Consider the following 18731-nt stretch of genomic DNA (forward strand, 5'->3'; position numbering starts at 1 on the left):
CTGTGCGAAACAAGGCTTTTGCTGTAGCAGGCATCTGAGTAAATGTCAGGAAAATCCTACCAGGACAGCTGAACTTTATTTAGGGTTAATCAGTCTCTTAATTGATGTGAGGTGTGTACCCAAGAAGACTGCATGCTGTAATTAAATCAAAAGGTGCTTCAACAAAGTATTAGTAAGGGTGTGCGCACTTATGCAACCAGCTTATTGTACGTTTTTTTTCTTTTTCTTTTTTCCCCTAACAGATTTTTGTTTTCAATTGAATTCTACAGGTTATAGGTCACATTAAAGGTGGGAAAAGTTTTGAAATGATTTATTGTGGTCTCAATTTTTATATCTCAAAAACCTGTTTTTCTTTTTTTAACAGGGGTGTGTACACTTTGTGTGTCATGTATTTGCCCTTTTAAAGACTAGAAGACTGATTGCAGTGACAAATGCAGGGCCCCCTTAGGTGTGGTGCTGTATTATGTCAAATCATTCCAGTTTGAGTGTGTCATTTACAAATGTGTTAAACAGAAGAGGGACTGATGGATCCTTGCGACCTACCTTTATGGTAGGTAAGTTGAATAGGTATCCTGCCACTGGATATATTGTGATCAGTGGGATAGGTAGCCTTTGGACAAATTTAAGGGTTTAGTGCTTAAATTGCATTTGGCTAATCTGTATCCAAATAGTTGATATGTCAAATGCTTTAAACAAGACCGAGCTGTAGCAGTTTATTCTTGATTTTTTACTGTAGTTGACATGGAAGGTCAGTAGTGTAATTTTGATGGCATTGGAAGGTCAGTAGTGTAATTTTGATGGTATGGTTAGGGTGGACTCCTGTGCATGTGTGTTTTATAGGGTGGTGCAACAATTGGCTGTCTTTTGATAAGACTCAGTTTTTGCTGGGAGTTTTTTTTTTTTTTTTGAAAAGTTGTTGAGACTGGAGAAAGTTTATAGGTTGGTAGCTTGACAGTTGTGTGGAACGGTCAATTTTGTGTTTTTTCAATTGGCTTCGTTTCTGGTGCCTTTCCGGAGGATGTTAATTTGCAATGTTTAGTCTGCACCTGTCTCTCCTAGGCTTCCAAGTACTAGCTAAAACTTTATCCACTCCATTGGAGCCTTTTTAGGCAATGCCAGATTGAGAACCTACTTAGCAAACACCAAAGAACCTAACAGTGTTGTTGCTTGGTGTTAGAAGCCTAAAACTCCACACCGTACAAGCTCTCCTCCTGGAGAACGCAGACATCTGTTACAAAGGCAGTTTAAATCTGCAGCAAGTACTCTGGTAGTGCAAGGCTTCAGTGTCTTCCACACCTTTAGAGCATCAGCTGCACAGACGGGGCCTAAAGGTGGAGGAGTCTTGGTCTATATTAGCTAAACTCTAGGTTGGCTAAACGGGAAGATTCCTTGGAATTTGTCTAGGTGAACATCACCACAGACTAAGTTTACAGTAGCCTAGCAAATTATGTATCAACATGTCACTAGAATCCTGTAGCTCGTACCTAGACCTACTGGTGACACTTGCCATTAAACTAAATATCCTAGTCATGGGAGACTTTAACTACCCCTTTACTGACTGGGAAATGTACATTGCCTTAAAATGGCTGGCAAAACTATTCCTGGACTTTATTAACACTAAAAATACTCTTGACTGACTAGTGTGTGCACCCACTAAATGTTCAAACAAAGTACACCTGCTCATTGAGGGAGCACCCCACCACTCTGTTGCATCCTTACTGGTGAGGTCAGAACACAGTTATCTCCTTTTAATCAAATCTGTAACCCCAGTAAACCCTGTAACTGGTAGGAAATATTCCAAAGCAAGTTATATCCTGTTAAATGATAGGACATTACATTTTAACAAGTTTCTAACCTTGAGTTCACAGCAGCCTGTGCTAAGTTTTTTCAGAGACCCTGGGCAATGTATTAGGAGATACTGTGCATACCACGTACTTGGACTTGGCTATGGAATTCAATGCAGTAGCCCACTTGTGTATAGTTGGCAAATTCACCAAACTGGACATAACCCCCCCCCTTAACTCATTGGTTTTCCAGTTGGCTCCTGTTGGCCTTTACTTCAGAAGTAGGTGGCATATGTCAAGGACCTTCAGCTGACCAAGTTTGCAGATGAGTGCAAATTAGGAGTGATCATAGATTTCTCCCATGACATAAATGTCCTACAAAAGCATATAATTTAGAACAGATGGCTGGTGCCAAAGTCCTGGATTAAAACTGAATGCCAAGAAAATGCATTATAGTGCCTTTTGGGAAAACTAAAACCCAAGCTAATGTGACCATAAGACACTCCTAAGAGATGACCCGATTAGTCTGGGATCTGGGAACATGTATAGCCTTTAAGAATCATTCCATGTCGCCCAAATTTATTTACTTAAAATTTGCTGATTGGGAAAGTCTGAATAGGACTGAGGCTATTTTCAGCAGAGGCCCGGGGACAAATGCTCCAGACGCATGTCTTTGGAATGGGGAAGAATCAGGAGTCGAGACTGTTTGCTGTGCACATGGGAGATGCCCGGCCGGGTAATACCATAAAGAAACACAGTTGGCCAGCAAAATTAGTAGTCAAACGTACAGCCAAAAAGGATAGTGAATAAACTGACTTTATTACTGAAAATAAAAACAGACCGGTTTCGGCAAAATTATGCCTACTTCAGTGTTAAACAAACAGACATACAGAACACAATTTAATTTGCAAATGTATACATTGTGCTGACCAATAAACACATTGGTGTGCTGTGGTTACTCATGAATAATGCCTAAAATAGTAAAATAATTGAGGCTAACAAAGTACCAGAGACCATGGCTACTATTCAGACACAAACAAAGATGTCACAAAGTCGTAATTTATACTAGAGCCAAAACAAGAACAGTATGTATAGGAGGAGGAGCAATTTACAAACAACTTATATTAACGGGACATGAACTGTTGGGCACTTATCCATGTGGCCATTGTGGCTCATGTAAACAGATTACCAAGTCACAGCATTTTTCCAGCCGTAACACCAGTAAGGTTTTTGATTGCAAAATCTTTGGTAATTGTAGTAGCAACTGGGTTGTCTATTTGGCTTCATGCCGTTGTGGAGCCTTCTATGTTGGCCAGACCTCTAGGCCACTTAGGACACAAATAAATGAACATCTAAATGATATCAAAAACAAAAAGGAAACAAATGCTTTACCGACATGTTTTACAACATCAACAAGCACAGTTTATGTTTATGATCATAGACAGAATAGTTGGTGATCGTAGTAATCCACAAGGGTGGCACAGTATACTGAATCATAAGGAGAAATATTGGATAATCACTTTGGGTGCACTTTTTCCACCTGGACACTCTCACCTATAACCACAATTTTATGGAGAATATATTTTTCCATTTTTTACTTTAATTATCATTGGTGTCAGGTATAGTATATTTTCATTAATTTATTGTTGATCCCATACATATTCATTATTCTTGGACATGCATGTTTGTATAATATATTACATTAATTATGAGTTTTGATACATGCTAGCTGTTTTGGTCATCAACTATGCATGTTATAGCTGGGAAGTTGGTCCCTACCAGTTGGATGTATTTGTGTGAAAAATTTTGATATTTTATGTTTATATATACTTAGAATTATGTATAATTATTATATCTATGGTTCTGCATTTAACGTCATTGTTCTATACATGCTTTTCTTTTGTCTCTAGTATAAATTGTAATGACTTTTTGTGACATCTTGGTTTGTGTCTGAATAGTAGCCATGGTCTCTGGTACTTTGTTTGTTAGCCTCAATTGTTTTACTATTTTAGGCATTATTCATGGGTAACCACAGCACACCAATGTGTTGGTCAGCACAATGTATAAATGTGCATATTAAATTGTGTTCTGTATGTCTGTCCAACACTGAAGGCATAATTTTGCCAAAACAGGTCTTTTTTATTTTCAGTAATAGTCAGTTTATTCACTATCCGTTTTGGCTGTATGGTTGACTGCTAATTTTTCTGGCCAACTGTGTTTCTTTGAGGAATCAGGAGTACCTGGAGGAAATGCACACAAATGCAGGGATGACATGCAGACACAGCACGGAAGGCACCCCAGTCAAGAATCTAACCAGAGAACCTCTGCTGTGAGGTGACTGTTAACCGCTACACCACTGCACCACCCAATGGCATGGCATTATGGACCAAGGATGTCATAGTGCCATTTTATTTGACCCCTGTCTATCATCATTGAGTAGAATTCCCCCTTTACCATGTACCTGACCAAATGTGTGACCGTTGGAACACTTACAAAGGTTCTTTACCAGGAGAATCCAGGATATAAATAAATTGCCCTGTATGTCACAAAAGGCATTCTCTGATAAAGCTGTGATGGACCTTTTTGTAGCTGCACAAGATGAACAGCATCAGAACAATTACATCCAAAGATTTAAATTTTGCTTACGACATAAGACCTGGATAAGCCACGGTGGTGCAGCAGTAGCTTTGTATCCTCACAGAAAGAAGTTCTCCCGTTTGATTCTCTGCTGGAGCGCCTTCTGTGTGGAGTCTGCTTGTTCTCCCCGTGCTATAGTGGCATTTGACGAAAGACATGCGTGAATGGGTGTGCCTTCATTGAAGGTTGGGCATAGGGCTGGCACCTTGGCACCGTAAAAAAATCGACAGCCAATCATTGGTGGACTGGAGTTCCACTGTGGTGACCCCTAACCGGAAAAAGCTGAAAGAAAAACAAACGTATAAATAAGACACTGCTAGACAGATCTATATTAGAGGGTCCCCATGCTGTGGGACAGACTCCTTTGTCCATATGAAATAGTCCACCCCAGCCCTATTCAGTGTAAAATGAATGGGAAATTGCAAATTCATTGCTCAAACTAATATACCTCCACTTAACATCTAGAAGCTTCCTAACTAACCACCTTCTTAAACTTCTGTGATAACGTTGGGATAAAATTGTTTGGTTCCATTGCTAGGCTTATAAGGGTCCTGGTGGTTGTTGGCAGAGTGTATACCTGTTATGCATGTTTCTATTTGTTATTTTTTTCTTATCCCAGAATAATTATTCGGGCATAAAGTAGTGAGTGAAGGATTGTACAAGAATGATATTAACTGGCTTGAGTGCAGTACTGTTGAGAGGATGCCAGTTTTCAAACTGTGGATTTTGTGTTGTGGATATACATTGGGATGGCAACATGGTGGTTCTAATATTAGGACTGGATAATGTGTGGACTTATGCTGTTAAATACCTCATAGTTTGTTATTAAGTCTAACAAACTATGAGGTATTTAACAGCATGAGAACATTTTTTTTCATTAAGTATCAATAATCATTTCAATGTGATAAGGTGTATCAGTAAATTTGTTTGGGTAGTCACCTGTTAGGTTGCTAGTTAGACAATTATCACTAACTAAGCCCATTCTAGTGAGAGGAGTGAATTAGAAATGAGGATGGCGTTTGTTTTAATCAGCTAGATAGTGAAATAAACACCCCATCAGATGGATTTTTTTCAAGTTACTTGAAAGAAGTGCTCATTCAGGGAGTCTTGTTGACAGCATGTATTTGTGTCCTTTTCATACATAAATCTTAGCCAAACTGACTTGTCAACTTTCTGCAGACTACACTGTGGCTAATGCAAAGATGTACTTTAAGTCCGTCTAATTTTTGCCACATACAAATTCACCAACTCTGAGCCATAAAGGTGAACTTGAAGAACAACTCCATCTGCCGCAACCCTTTTCCATTTTTGCACATGGTGTTGGGGTTCAACAGTGACAGTCCTAGTCAAGGTTCACACTGCTGGGTGGCTAGTTCTGCAGCGGCTGTTCCATACCACACACTCATTGTATGGTCCACCTACTGCGTATCTTTGGAATGTGGGAGGAAATCTGAGCAGCTGGAGTAAGCCCATATGGACACGGGAAGACCTGCAGACTCTGCACAGAAGGCACCCCGACTGAAAATCTAACTGGAGAACCAGTTGCTGCAAGGCTGTCTAAAGGGTATTGCTTCCTTGTTCCATTTTTGCCATGAGTAATAGAATATTTTGTAGGATGATTCCAAAAAGGGGTGTGGGGGGGTTGCAGTAGATATCCATAGCAAGCTTGTGCTACTTACTCCTTCTGCTTCGACATTAACTAGTTTTCAGTTTTTGACAGGATAATGTGCTTTGCAAGTTTCAGAGCTTGCATAAAGCAAACATTGGCATTGGTAAATAATTACAAAACAGGAGGTACAGTATTATATAGCCACATGAAGGGCTTTTAAACTTGGTACATAATAATTAAAATGCATTAGTGATGGCTTTTTTCATATGAACTGCAGAATAGCTTTTACTCCAATTAGGGTTGTGTGTAACCTGTTTTGAATACATCTAGTACGTGCCGTTTCCTTCCACTTAGAGTTGCCCAATTCATTCCAGCTGTCCCATACCCCACTGAAACCTTTGGATTCACAGCTCATAATTTTTATGTGGAAAACGTTTTTTTTTTTTTATTCCTGATGGGTGTTTGCACAAGTTGGTACAACTTGTACGTTTTGCAATGTTTCATAACATTGGCTTTACTTTGTAACTGTGGTGTTTCCATGTTTGATTCATTACTTATCAAAGTACATGTATTTTACAGTTCAAGCTATATTTCTTCATTTAAGAATACATTTATTTTTAAATGTAAATTTTCTTGTATGTTCACGTGACTGGTATAAAAATGAAAAATGTACACATATAGGCAGTCTTGCCAGTTCTTTTTGACAGGGAAAATAACATGGCCAGTGCAGTTTTCATTTTATATGACTAACTTATGCTGAGTGGGGGGGGGGGGCTGAACCTAATGCAGCCTTAACTTAAGTTGTGAAGACTTTCATACAAGGCGCAATAGCCCTTGTCCTATGGGGAAAAATATAGGTCTTAATATATTCCTTGATCACTCCCTTGAAATTTAGCTTTGCATAATTCATTGTGTCTAAGCTGCCTGTACCCTAGATATTTCAGTGCATGGGTTTGCCGCCATTAGGGGCTGTAGGAGATGGCAGTTTATGTCCAGAGTTTTGATTTTTAGAATGGCTTTAACATGTAACCATGGTGTTCTCAGTCATGTAAAATTTGCCAGGGATGGGGCAAGGAACCTTCCTGCAAGTCATAGGAAAGTAGGCTGACCTTGTTCTTATGGTTTTTATTGCATACTTATTGTTGGACTACTGGCAGTAATGTTACAGAAATCCTGCTGTTTTGTTTGAGTTTTAGGGGACTCCTCTGGGTGTTAAGTGTTTTATGTGTTGACCACTGATTATGGTGGTTGCACCCATATATAACTAACAGTAGATGAGGAAACCAGAAGGCCTGCAGGGTTGTCCTGCCCACGTCACATCAACCAGATGGCTTCTAAAAGCTCTGGCTTCTCCCACGCCTTCACTTTGACTGATTGGACAGTCCTGTAGAGGGACGTGAGCAGTCCTTCAGTATCTTCTTGCCGCCTCATGAAGTAGTTCAGATGCTTCCCAGAAGCAGCAGCCAGCATTCAGTAATTTTTGGCAGATGTCACCATTGGGCGAACCCTTCTGTACACAATATTGTCTTTTTTAAAAGATAATGGTATGTGTTTTTCTTTCTGTCTAACTGAGTTATTGAAAGCGGTTTACTGACGGGAATTTAGTATGCTGTTTATGTATTGCTGTGATTTGGGGACTGTGTGAGTGTAAATGTGCTAATTCTGAACACTTTTGACAGCTTAACTTCCTACTGACTTGGTCCAGCAAAGTATACTGCCTTTGCAACATCCTCCTCAGTTGCGGCATGGATATTTTAACCCCACTCCAGCTGTATCTAGAAAAAAACTTGGCAAAGAGCCCTTGCCAATACCGTGAGGTGAGTCAACACCTCCTCTTTCAGCCATGAACTGGAGGTCCACCATGTTCTTTGTCTGTAGCAGTGTCTGATCTGTGTGTGGAAGAATAATCTCTTCTGGGTCAGACACCTTCAGGGAAATGTTGCCCAGTTTAGTTGGGGGAAAGAAGCCTCTAGATTGGGCAGAAGTGTCCTCCGAGTTGGTCTTTGTTCATACCTGTAAATTAAAAATGTCATCTGAAGACATGGTGTCTGTTTAGAAAAGATTAGCCAGGCAGTTGTTGCTAATTCAGAAATCCTTGTCTGAAAATGTCAGTCACGATATTCCTGAGGAAAACATGGTGGAGGATTGTAGGGCTTCTTTTCCTACAGATTCCCAAGCCCAAATCTGTTATGGAGACTTGTTCCCCACAACCACCTTATGGGAATCTTTTCTTTGACGGCCAGGGTGAATGAGATGTTTTGTGGGAACAGGTTGATGTTCCCTTTATGAAGATACTGTATATTACAAGTGTGCCTTACTCCACTCCTGTCCCTCTTTTTTTTTTTTTTTTTTTTTTTTTTTGTTCCAGCTCTGGATACTGTACTTAATGCTGCATAATTCTGATTCTCAACCTTTAGTTACCCCAAAAGGGCAGATGGGCTTTACAGAGCTTCTCAAATGTCAAACATTTTTTTCCCATCACTCGTCTGAACCGGCAAATCTTTGCCAGTTGGGAGTAGACTTCCTTTTTTCCAGTCCTACTCCTGTGAATAAAGAAGGGAAGGTACTGGAGTGATTTTGTATTTTCTTCACTTTGGCATATAGAATGTCAGACAGTTGTTGTTTTAGGGCAGACAGTTTTGAGAGAATCATCTCCTTCACTTTCTCCTGAAGGTAGTACCTTTCTGAATTCCATTGTTTGTAACACTTCCAGGTATGAACCTATGCTTTACTCACACAATCCTACACATTATTTTAATCTGTTTTTGGCTACTGCAAAAGTGTTATGTCTGGATACATAATCTTGACATTTTCTGACAAGGTAAAGTGTGAAATTTCAAATGTGTCTTTAGTAAGTCTTGTTTGGCCCATTTTCTACTCTGGCTCTCAAACAGTTCGAGAGAGGGACATTTTAACACAGGTTGTTTCAAGATTTTTTTGAAGCCCCAATTCACTTTTTTCCTTTAAAAAAAAAAAATAAATAAAATAAAAAAAAATCTTCTCAAACCAGACAAGTAAGCCAAAGAGAGATGGCAGAAGAGGGAGGAATAACAAACTAGGCTCTTTTCCTAAAAAGGGACCATCCTAATACTTCAGAATGACTACAAATAGAAGCAAATCCAGGTTTCTCCTTTGCTTCTGCACCTTCAAGCCAGTCTGTAACTACATATGTCACAGATTTCAGTTGGGGTAATGGTGCAAGGCTTGTGGAACTCTTTGACATTGTGCTCCAGTCTGAGGAGAACTGGGCTGTGATCCATGCCTTAAAATCTCATCTGTGGTCCCATGGATCTCTTCAGCTGATTAGACATCACAATAATCCTACATAAATTATCACAGATCATGCCCTTTGTGCAGGCTGACTGTGATAACTTGGGAGGTAGATCTTCAGCACTTAACCACCCTCCAAGCAAACGATAGGTGCAGACACTGAGCAGAATCGGGACAGACTCTTGCAAATGGAGTGGGTGTTCCAGGAATTGATCCAGTTGTGGGGACCCCCTAAAATAGATTGAGCAAATAACTAAAATTCTTCTCTGGAACTCCTTGCAAACAGATTATTTTCTTTAGAATAGTTGAGAATGTTCCTTTATGCATTTCCCCTGATATCCAGGGTAATCCTGAAGATTCAGAGACTGTCCAAAGATAATTGTGGTGACCCCCTTTTGGCTCTAGCACTTTTGGTTCTGTCTTATGGAATTGGTCAAGGGCAGCTACCACAAGCTTCTTCACAAATTGGACCTGTTCTCACAACTGGGAATTTGATGCATCCCGCATCCCACTCTCAAACATTTTCAACCAACTGCCTGGATGACTTGATTCTGATTCCTTTCAGGCATCTATTTCTTGATGCGACCAGTTACTAAAGGAGGCAAGAAAACCGCTATTAGGAAATCGTGGCATGTCGAAAAACTTTGTAGTTGCTTAGCCATTAACTATGATGTTTGGGATAATGTACCTTTGGTGCATGCTTGTGAGTGGTTATCCTCTGGCCTGGCTTACTGCATTGTTAAGGTACATCTTGCACCCATTTCAGCACGTCTTCCCAAGGAATGTCCTCTTTCTTCCGTGCTTTCAGTGAAAGTTTCTGAAAGCAGTTTTGCACTGGAGACCTTGTCGTTAACAGGTAGATCCTTTATTGTGATTTCAACTTTATACTAGAAAAATTATCGGAGTCTACTTTTGAACCTACTCGTAAAGCAGACTTTAGGTTTATTACTTGGAAAGCTGCATTCCTCTGACATCTGCAAGAAGAGTATCCGAGTTGCAAGTTCTCATGATGGGTGAAACCCATCTGGCCTTTCATAGAGTATCTCAAATCCTTCATTCATGGCCATAGTTTCACTGTTTACTTCACATCAAACAGTCAATCTCCAGTGTTGTATCCAGATCCTCGGAACTAGGCAGAAAGGATTCTACATACTCTGGATCTGCATTAGTAACTATTTCTATCTTGACAGAAGTCCTTTTAGAAAAGCAGATAATCTTGGGACAGAGGACAACCTATGTCAAAGCAAGACTATTTTCAGATGGTTGTCCTCAACTGTTTCCTCTTGTAAATCAGTTTTGGTCCATCTAAAGGCTCTCTTCTACGACCTTGTCCTTTGTGCCATATTGGAATGAGGTGGAGTAAACTCAAGTACTCTAGAGGTGGCTACATGCTCCTATGTACATATTTTAGGGCATTACAACTGATTTTTTTTTCTAGATTCAGGAGAGGCTTTACTATTCCCATTCTCCAGGGACTCCTGAATCCATATATTTTTACTTCTAGGTTTGGTAGGATTTGATATCAGCCCATATAGCCTAAATGATACTGCAGCAGTGGGAATGATAAACATATTATACCATGATCCCCCCCAAAACGTGCACGCTGATTGGCCAGCGTGCCCGTTGTAAATCGAGTTATACTAATGGAAAAAGGTCCGGTCGCCCGGACTTTTTTTCCATTAGTATAACTCTACTGTCTCGCTATGTTAAATGGGTTTAACATAGCGAGACAGCTTTAAAATAAGCAACGGAGCCGTTGCTTATTTTAAAGTTGTCTCGCTATGTTAAACCCATTTAACATAGCGAGACAGTGTTTTTAAAAAAAAGCAACGGAGAAAGCAAGATCTCCATTGCTTTTTTTAGTGTCTCGCTATGTTAAATGAGTTTAACATAGCGAGACAGTTTTAAAATAAGCAACGGAGATGTCCGTTGCTTATTTTAAACCTCTCTCGCTATGTTAAACTCATTTAACATAGCGAGACACTAAAAAAAAACAATGGAGATCTTGCTTTCTCCGCTGCTTTTGCTCAACTCTGATGTACTGCGCAGGCGCCAGTACATCAGGACTGCCGCGGATGCCAGACATCTGCGGAAGGGCAGTAAACAGGCATTATACTATGCCATTATTTAAGAAAAGGAATAGTTTCTTTTCTTAAATAATGTCATGGTATAATAGCAATAACCCACGCCTGGGTGTGGGTAATGCTAAATTTACCCACGGTTGGCTTTGCAAACCACGCCAACCGTGGGTAAATTTAGCATTACCCACACCCAGGCGTGGGTTATTGCTATAATTTGCACTTGCCAGTAATGGAAGATACTTTAATTCTTCTCCTGCTGCAGTAGCAGCACCCATTCTCCATACTCTGCTTCTGTATATACTTATTGTTGGGGATATCAAGTTGTTTGTCTTTTGAGGCCAAGGATCCATATGCTCTTCTTTTTTTTTTTTTTTTTTTTTTGTGGGACAGGAAAATCTTGAAAGCTTCACTCTGCTGATTTCCTTCCACAGAGCTGTCCAGTGAGCAGTCAAGAGTGAGGGCATGTGGGAAGCCAGAGCCTTTGGAAGCTGGCCAGTTGTGTCTGGAGCAGGACATAATCCATAAGTACAGCTTACACAACTGTAGTTGCCACTTAAAAATGCCTCATGTGAAGTGAGGTAGGCTTACCTTTATATTTATACTCAGTTGTCCTGAAAATCATTGATTTGGCCAGTGTGAATCAGATTATGTAACAGTTGAAGGCAGTTGAATTTACTAATGTGATGTAGGTATGATAAACATCCCAGAAGTGTTTTTGATATTGAGCTTCAGCAGTGGTATAGCCAAGAAAAAGGTAGGCTTTTTGCTATGCAACATTCATCATAGTAAAATAGTTGCTTAGCTATGTGCAGTCCAGTTTTTTTATAGATTTCCTTTGGTAGGCCATCACTTCCCAGGATCTTGCTGCTCTTATATCTTTTATTCTATTCAGATCTGTTTTGGCAATTTGTTTAAATGAATGCTACATCTAGGTTGTGGCCGAAAAGTCAGCAAACCAGCCCACCCACTTGGTTAAATGACAAATTTCCTAGTATTTGAAAGACTTTTTTACTATTCAGTCCCAAAGTCTGATTTCACTTTTGGCAACTTTAGGACCATTAACCTCACTTGCTTACTATGCAAATGCTTTTGAGCTTTTTGGACCTTTAAGATCTGGAGATGTCAGCTTAGCTTTAAATCTGGCAGTGTCATATCAGTTTATGAAGCTTCAATTACAGCTTTGGACAAGGACCTTGCAGTTGATATTGTGTAGTTTGATTTTGCCAAGGCCTTTGATTCTGTTTCACATGTAGGACTGTATTTACTTTAGAAAAACTTAACCTTTTCTTCAGCAAATGGATGTCAAAACTGTTTGCAGGGTAGATCATGACTTGTGTTCCTCTTATTTGCCTTTTGGTCTGTTGTCAGAATTTTCTAAAAATGTATGGATCAGCAGATTTGCAGAGATTACCAAAATGTGAGGCATCATAACTATGTGGACCATTGCAATTCATCAAAGCTGTCTTGATCATATTTTGCTTTGGTCATCTCAGAATTGCTATGGTCTTCCCAAGGACTGGATTTACTTAAACGAGGGGTTGTTTTGATCTACCTTAACCTGAAAACTCTTCAGCTACCTGCCAAGATTATAGAATTTTGATATCTTTTAGGCACCCCCCCCCCTTTTTTTTTTCCATTTTGAGGGTATGCAATGGGTACTTAAGGAGGTGAAACAAGTACCACAAACTCTTGTATGTGCAACTGTAAAATATTACTAGTTGATGCCATTTCAAGAACCAAAACCTTGTTTCGGCCTTGCTGACTATCATCCTTGAATATTTGAGTTGGTGTCCTCTGGCTTATTTCTCAAAGATTAGTTTGTCAGCCATTTCTGCTAATCTTCCTTGGACATCCCCACCACCTTTTCTTCTAACCACCTTCAAGTTAAACAGTTTTTTGAAAGGGAAGATAGGTGGTTCCTCCTTGGGATCTTGACTTGGTGCTTGAAAAGCTTGCTGTTTTTCATTTGAACCAGATCTGGCTGAGTGTAGGGTAACTGAAGACTTGCTCTCCTAGCTGAAGTTGCAGCAATAAGTATTTAATTTAAAAGTACTGATGCCAAGTCACTACTAAATGTTTCCCATATACGGGTTTGTCTAAACACTAATCCTTTTTTATAAAGTGTGGTCTGAGTTTACCTTAAAATAAATCTTGTCTTTCCTGAATCCCCCCCCCCCCCCCAAGTGGGAAGTTTCTTCACACTGGATGTCTACTGTCAGCACTGCTACCTAGCAAAAATGCAAGCCTTCGAGATAGCTGACCAGCTGTTTGTCTTATCAATTCCTCTTATCTTCATAATGTCCAACGCTTGTTTCTAGATGGTTCTTTCATGTGGATGGGCTTTGCATAATGGTTCATCATCCCTTTATAGACACAAAGTACAGAGTTAAATTCTGATCTCCGGTTATTTGAGAGACCGGAGATGACCATTCAGAGCAGTTAGCCTAGTATTAAATTATGAACCTAGGCTACTGCTTTTTGTTATGCTGTTTTTATAAGCCACTTCTGGGCAAGGTTCGCACCCATCAAAGTTTCCTGGTTACCAAATGTCAAATACATTTGCTACCTATCCACAACTTAGTATGATCCTAACCTCTGGTCAGTGCCTTTTTTTTTTTTTCCAGCTTTGTCATCCAAAACCGCATTTTGAGTCGTGGATAGCAACACACTATCTCTTTTGTTGGCTGCTTTAGGCATCAACAGTGGTGGTGCAATACCCCGTAGACAATAAAACATGGATCACAGATTATGCTCTGTCCAGGCTTTGGCACTCTGCTATGCAAAAGAATTGGCTGTAGGTGATTGGATCCTTTTTGAGTAGTCATCAAAAATAGACATGAGTATCTGATGGTGATAAAAGGATTGAGGGCTTTTACTCCAGCAGCTACACCAGAGACCCATGTTTGTGGTAACAGGGGTTCCATGTGCCTTTCTTGGCCAGAGTGTGTCTCTGCCATTGTCCAGCAGTCCAGGGACAATTTACTACCTGGCTGACCATTGTCCAACCCAGCTTCAGTTCGCTAAGGTAGCGAAAGTATAACGCTGAGCAAAAGCTGGATGTAAAACCAGTATGATCCAGTTATTGGATATGTCAAAGCTTTAAATTAAATGCACATGTTCCTGTGAAGTGTATAATTTATATCTAGTCTAGCCCAGTTGTTGTACCTTTGGTGAAAAATATGTAAATTCTGAGTTCCTGCTACTGAGTTTGTCTTCCATACCAGATATTTTCATTTTTCAGAAATCTACCCTTATGTTTTTTCTTCTAGGTCCCCCAGATACATTGCCTGTTTTAAATTTAGTTCCATTTCCCACCTGTAAGTCATTCCCTGCTGAAAGTTGAATACTTCTCCCAAAGATTTCTTACGCGCCTTAATAGCAGTTTTTGGTGGAGTATTAAGTACATATTGTAATTATCTTCGCTTGCTAGTAGCCCCTTAACTACCACAAATCTGCCATTATAATCGTTTTGTCACTACTGGAGCTCCTATGGTCCGTATTAGTACTTCTGTTTCATTTGTTCCTGATATTCTGCTGAATATCCATCTTAAAATTCTTTATCAAATTCTCATGCTCACTACTTTCCAAATGGGTCTACTGCAGCATTGCCATTTGCGCTGTATATTTCTTAATTCAATTCTCTTACCTTTTTGTCTATACTTGTGAGGCCATTCACTTTCCAAAATAATTTTAACAATCAAAAAAAAATCTAGTCTCTCAGCCACTCTTTCTTGTAAAGCCATATTTTACAAATGTGATTTGCTTTATAGTCTTGCATTTATTCACTAATTTTGGTGTTTCTGGCCTTCCTGTTCATCTCCTCTCCCAATGCTTGTGCTTTTCTGTTTTTCAGGCATTTTCCTTTGAAACATTGAAATTGGTTTCACTGCCAAGTCTCTCTGAGCTTTATTTTATCTGAAGAATGAGAAGCAGAGTCTCTTGGTTCCAATATTTTGTTGGGCAAACTTTTGTATTTCCTCCTTAGCCTGTTCTGCAAAAAAATGACTTTGATCCTGCATTCTGACAGCTGGATACAGCTGTATGAATCTTGCACCTTCCTCTTGACTTTCCCTGTTTGCTGGGATAAATTTGCTTCTGCCTGGTGTAAAGTGAATTTACTACAAACACACAACTGCTTCCTGTTTTTAATACTTTTCCCTTCTGACACAATTTTGTCAGGATCTACTCTTTACTACCTGGGTGACCATTGTCCAACCCAGCTTTAGTTCGCCAAGGTAGCGAAAGTATAACTGAGCAAAAGCTGGATGTAAAACCAGTCTGATCCAGTTATTGGATATGTCAAAGCTTTAAATGCACATACAGGTCTTGGCCACTTGTGTCCAGGTTAGGAGCATACACACTGCCCTTCCAATGAACAAATTTCTGCTACAACCTCTATTGCGTCGGTCTCTGTCAAAAAAGCCTTAAAATCCTACCTACAGCAATCATAGCTCTGTGATAACCACAACCAATCTCTTTTACAACCTACTGCTCTCACTAATCCCATCTCTTAGCACTTTTACTCCCACTTTTGTACCCCTTCCCTTCTCTATCCAATTCTTATTAACCCCTTATACCACCCTTCTCCAATTTTTGTTACATCATTAGCCTTATAATCCACCTTCTGATACCTATCTTTACATCTATTACTTGCTATTGCTCTTCCATTGCTCTCTGTCTCCTCCCCACTAATGTACCACTCTACCTCTCTTTTAATCTCATTAACCACTTTGTACCTTATGTAATTTATGTAATTGTATCAGTTACATTTGTTACATTGTTAATGACTATCTAGCCACTGCATTGTTTGACCGTCAAGCTACTGTGTACTGTTACCATGCATTTTAAAATTACTGATCTAAACAAAATTGACAGTATCGTTTTCACCTGCATTAGGAGCTTTTCTCCCCGGGCCTCTACTGAAAAGGACCCATGTTCAGTCTGACTTTCACCAGTAAACAAAAATGTAAAATAAATAAATCCTGCTGTGGAATACCACTCCATTTGTTTATTTGTGCTTTCGTAAAATTAATAGTCTGTTTCTTTTTTTTTCTTTGGTACAGTAGAAAAAAAATATCAGGTTTTCCTGGAGTGTTGACTTGACTACAATTTTCTGAAACTTCTCTTCTTGACCAGTCTTACTCGGCCATCCTTCACTCAAAACTGTGAAATCTCAGTTTGATTTAATCTGAATATCTGTTTAAAGCTTCTTCCATTTTTTTTGTTTTGTTATTTGAGTTGAATGTTAATTTATTTTAAATAGCTCTGAGCACATTTGATATATTGGTTTCCTCTACATTACTGAAAGCCACCTCTTTTTCCAAAGCTGGAATATGAATGGTTTGTTTTGTGCTGTGTGGATTGTCATTTTGCACTTCAAGCAGTAGGATGTTGAGACTCTTATCGCAGACTTCTCCTTAGAAAAATTTCTATCCCAGCTTGATAAAGGGAGGTTTGGAGATTTGTGTGCTGATGCTCCTCTTTTGCAAGGATGTTTTTTTTTTTTGTTTGTTTTTGTGTGTGCTGTTTGCTGTGGCATTGCTTGCTCCTTCACTACAGCCAAGGGAGTGAAATGCTATTCTAAATCAGTGGCCTCCAATCTGGATGTCACATGACAGGATGGGAGTGTTGTGAGCAGACAGAACAGTAGGCAAGGCCACGATGAACTAAGTTGACAACCAGTCTGTTAACTTGGACATATCCTTAGATTTTTGTCCTTTTTCTTTATCTAGATTTTTAAAGTTGTATAGCAAACTGAAAGCTACCAGCATTAAACACTTAAAGATTTACAAAGAACTAAAATTGACCATCTGGAAGTTGATAGCTTAATGTGAGTTGATACTAGCATAGAAAGTGAAATATAACATCCTTAGTTAATTTCATTTGGAAGTTAAGAAATGGCACCCAGCAATGTTCTCGCCTTGTCCTAAATGGCATTTGCTGTGCTGATGCCACCAGTAACACTCCTACAGATTGGTGCTAATTTTACCCTAGAAACAAAGTTCTGCAAATCCCAGAGTCCCTTAATTCCATTGAGATTATCATTGTGTAGGTTCTGTCTGTGCTTTTAAAAAAAAAAAAAAAAAAAAAAAAGAATTAAAACATCTCTTCCCTGGGCCCAGACAGTTTACTGGATGCCTAATAATAGTGCTGGCCATGCCCTTGCTGAATTCCCTTTCTACAGTTGTGTAATAAGTACCCGTAAAGGGAGCCTTAACACAGATCTTATGAAGCTATAGACCCATCAACTTAACTAGTCTGATTTGCAAACTGCAATGTTCAAAACTTCATTAAACTGTACCCACAATAGTTTGATTTTAGTAGGGTTAGAGCATGTCTAATTTAATTTATTTTAAGTTAATTTCTTTAAAAGGTCACAGTGGCAGTAGATAAGGGCTGTTCAGTTCATACAGCATATCTGGATCTGGTTAAGGTATGTGACATATGTCACACTTTATTTGTAAATGAGATAAATGACCTCTAGGTAGGTTCTTGAGCGGATAGATTGTTTGCAGATTGATTTGAAAGATGGAACCCACATAATTCCACTGCAGAAGGTAAGAGTATAGCTGGCAGGTTACCCCAAGGCTTTGTGCTGAGACTTTTCCACTCCTCCATTTTCATTTACTTTTTTCCTTACCTCCGTACTGCAAGCCCAAGCATTTTGTTCATTTGCCTCCAGATGGAAAATCACTACTGCAAGAACTAATGTTGTACAGAAAAAGGGCTTACAAAGTGCATTCCTTTCACATTTGGTACCCCCATCTATAATTTAAACCAAAAGGACACTCTCTATCCAGACACCTTGGCATCTGGGTCAACGCCTCCCACTCCAACTACCATGTAGCAGTCAGGAAAGCATGTCTAGTCCCCTAATTTCCAAGTGTCTCATCTAGGTCAAGAGAAATTATTCCTCTCCATTCCTAACTGGACTAGTTGGAATACACTGCCTCTTTCCACATGTATATGTAGACAGATGTATGGTATAGCTAGAAAGACCCCAAATATTTCTAACTGAAATTGTAATTGGTCTAAAAACCCATGGCTGCAAAGATAGGCTTGAATCCTTAAATCCTTATCCCCTATATTCTTTTATATGCTATTAAGAGATCTGTCTGGCATTCTCTTCCCTCAAAGGCTTTATCTTACTGGTGCTGTACCTCCATAAGACGAGCTCCTCCACAAATAGTCAAACTAAGGATCTAAACCTCCAGTATAAAGCTTCAGGGCATTGTTTGTTATCTAGCTATTATCACATTCCAAGAAAAAAATTTGCTTTTCAGTTTCAAATACTGATCTCCTTTTTCAAGAAGAAACTGATCAATTAGGTGTTCAGATTCATCCCTGGCC

At 39.4% G+C, this 18731-nt stretch overlaps 1 protein-coding gene across 1 annotated transcript in view; it reads left to right on the plus strand.

Moving 5' to 3' along the window:
- Positions 1-18731, plus strand: part of WDR1 (WD repeat domain 1) — a 549035-nt gene that overhangs the window by 26887 nt on the left and 503417 nt on the right. The window lies entirely within an intron of this gene.

Source organism: Protopterus annectens, chromosome 2.part1, assembly GCF_019279795.1.
Source record: "Protopterus annectens isolate FY-2018-M chromosome 2.part1, PAN1.0, whole genome shotgun sequence".
NCBI lineage: Eukaryota > Metazoa > Chordata > Ceratodontiformes > Protopteridae > Protopterus > Protopterus annectens.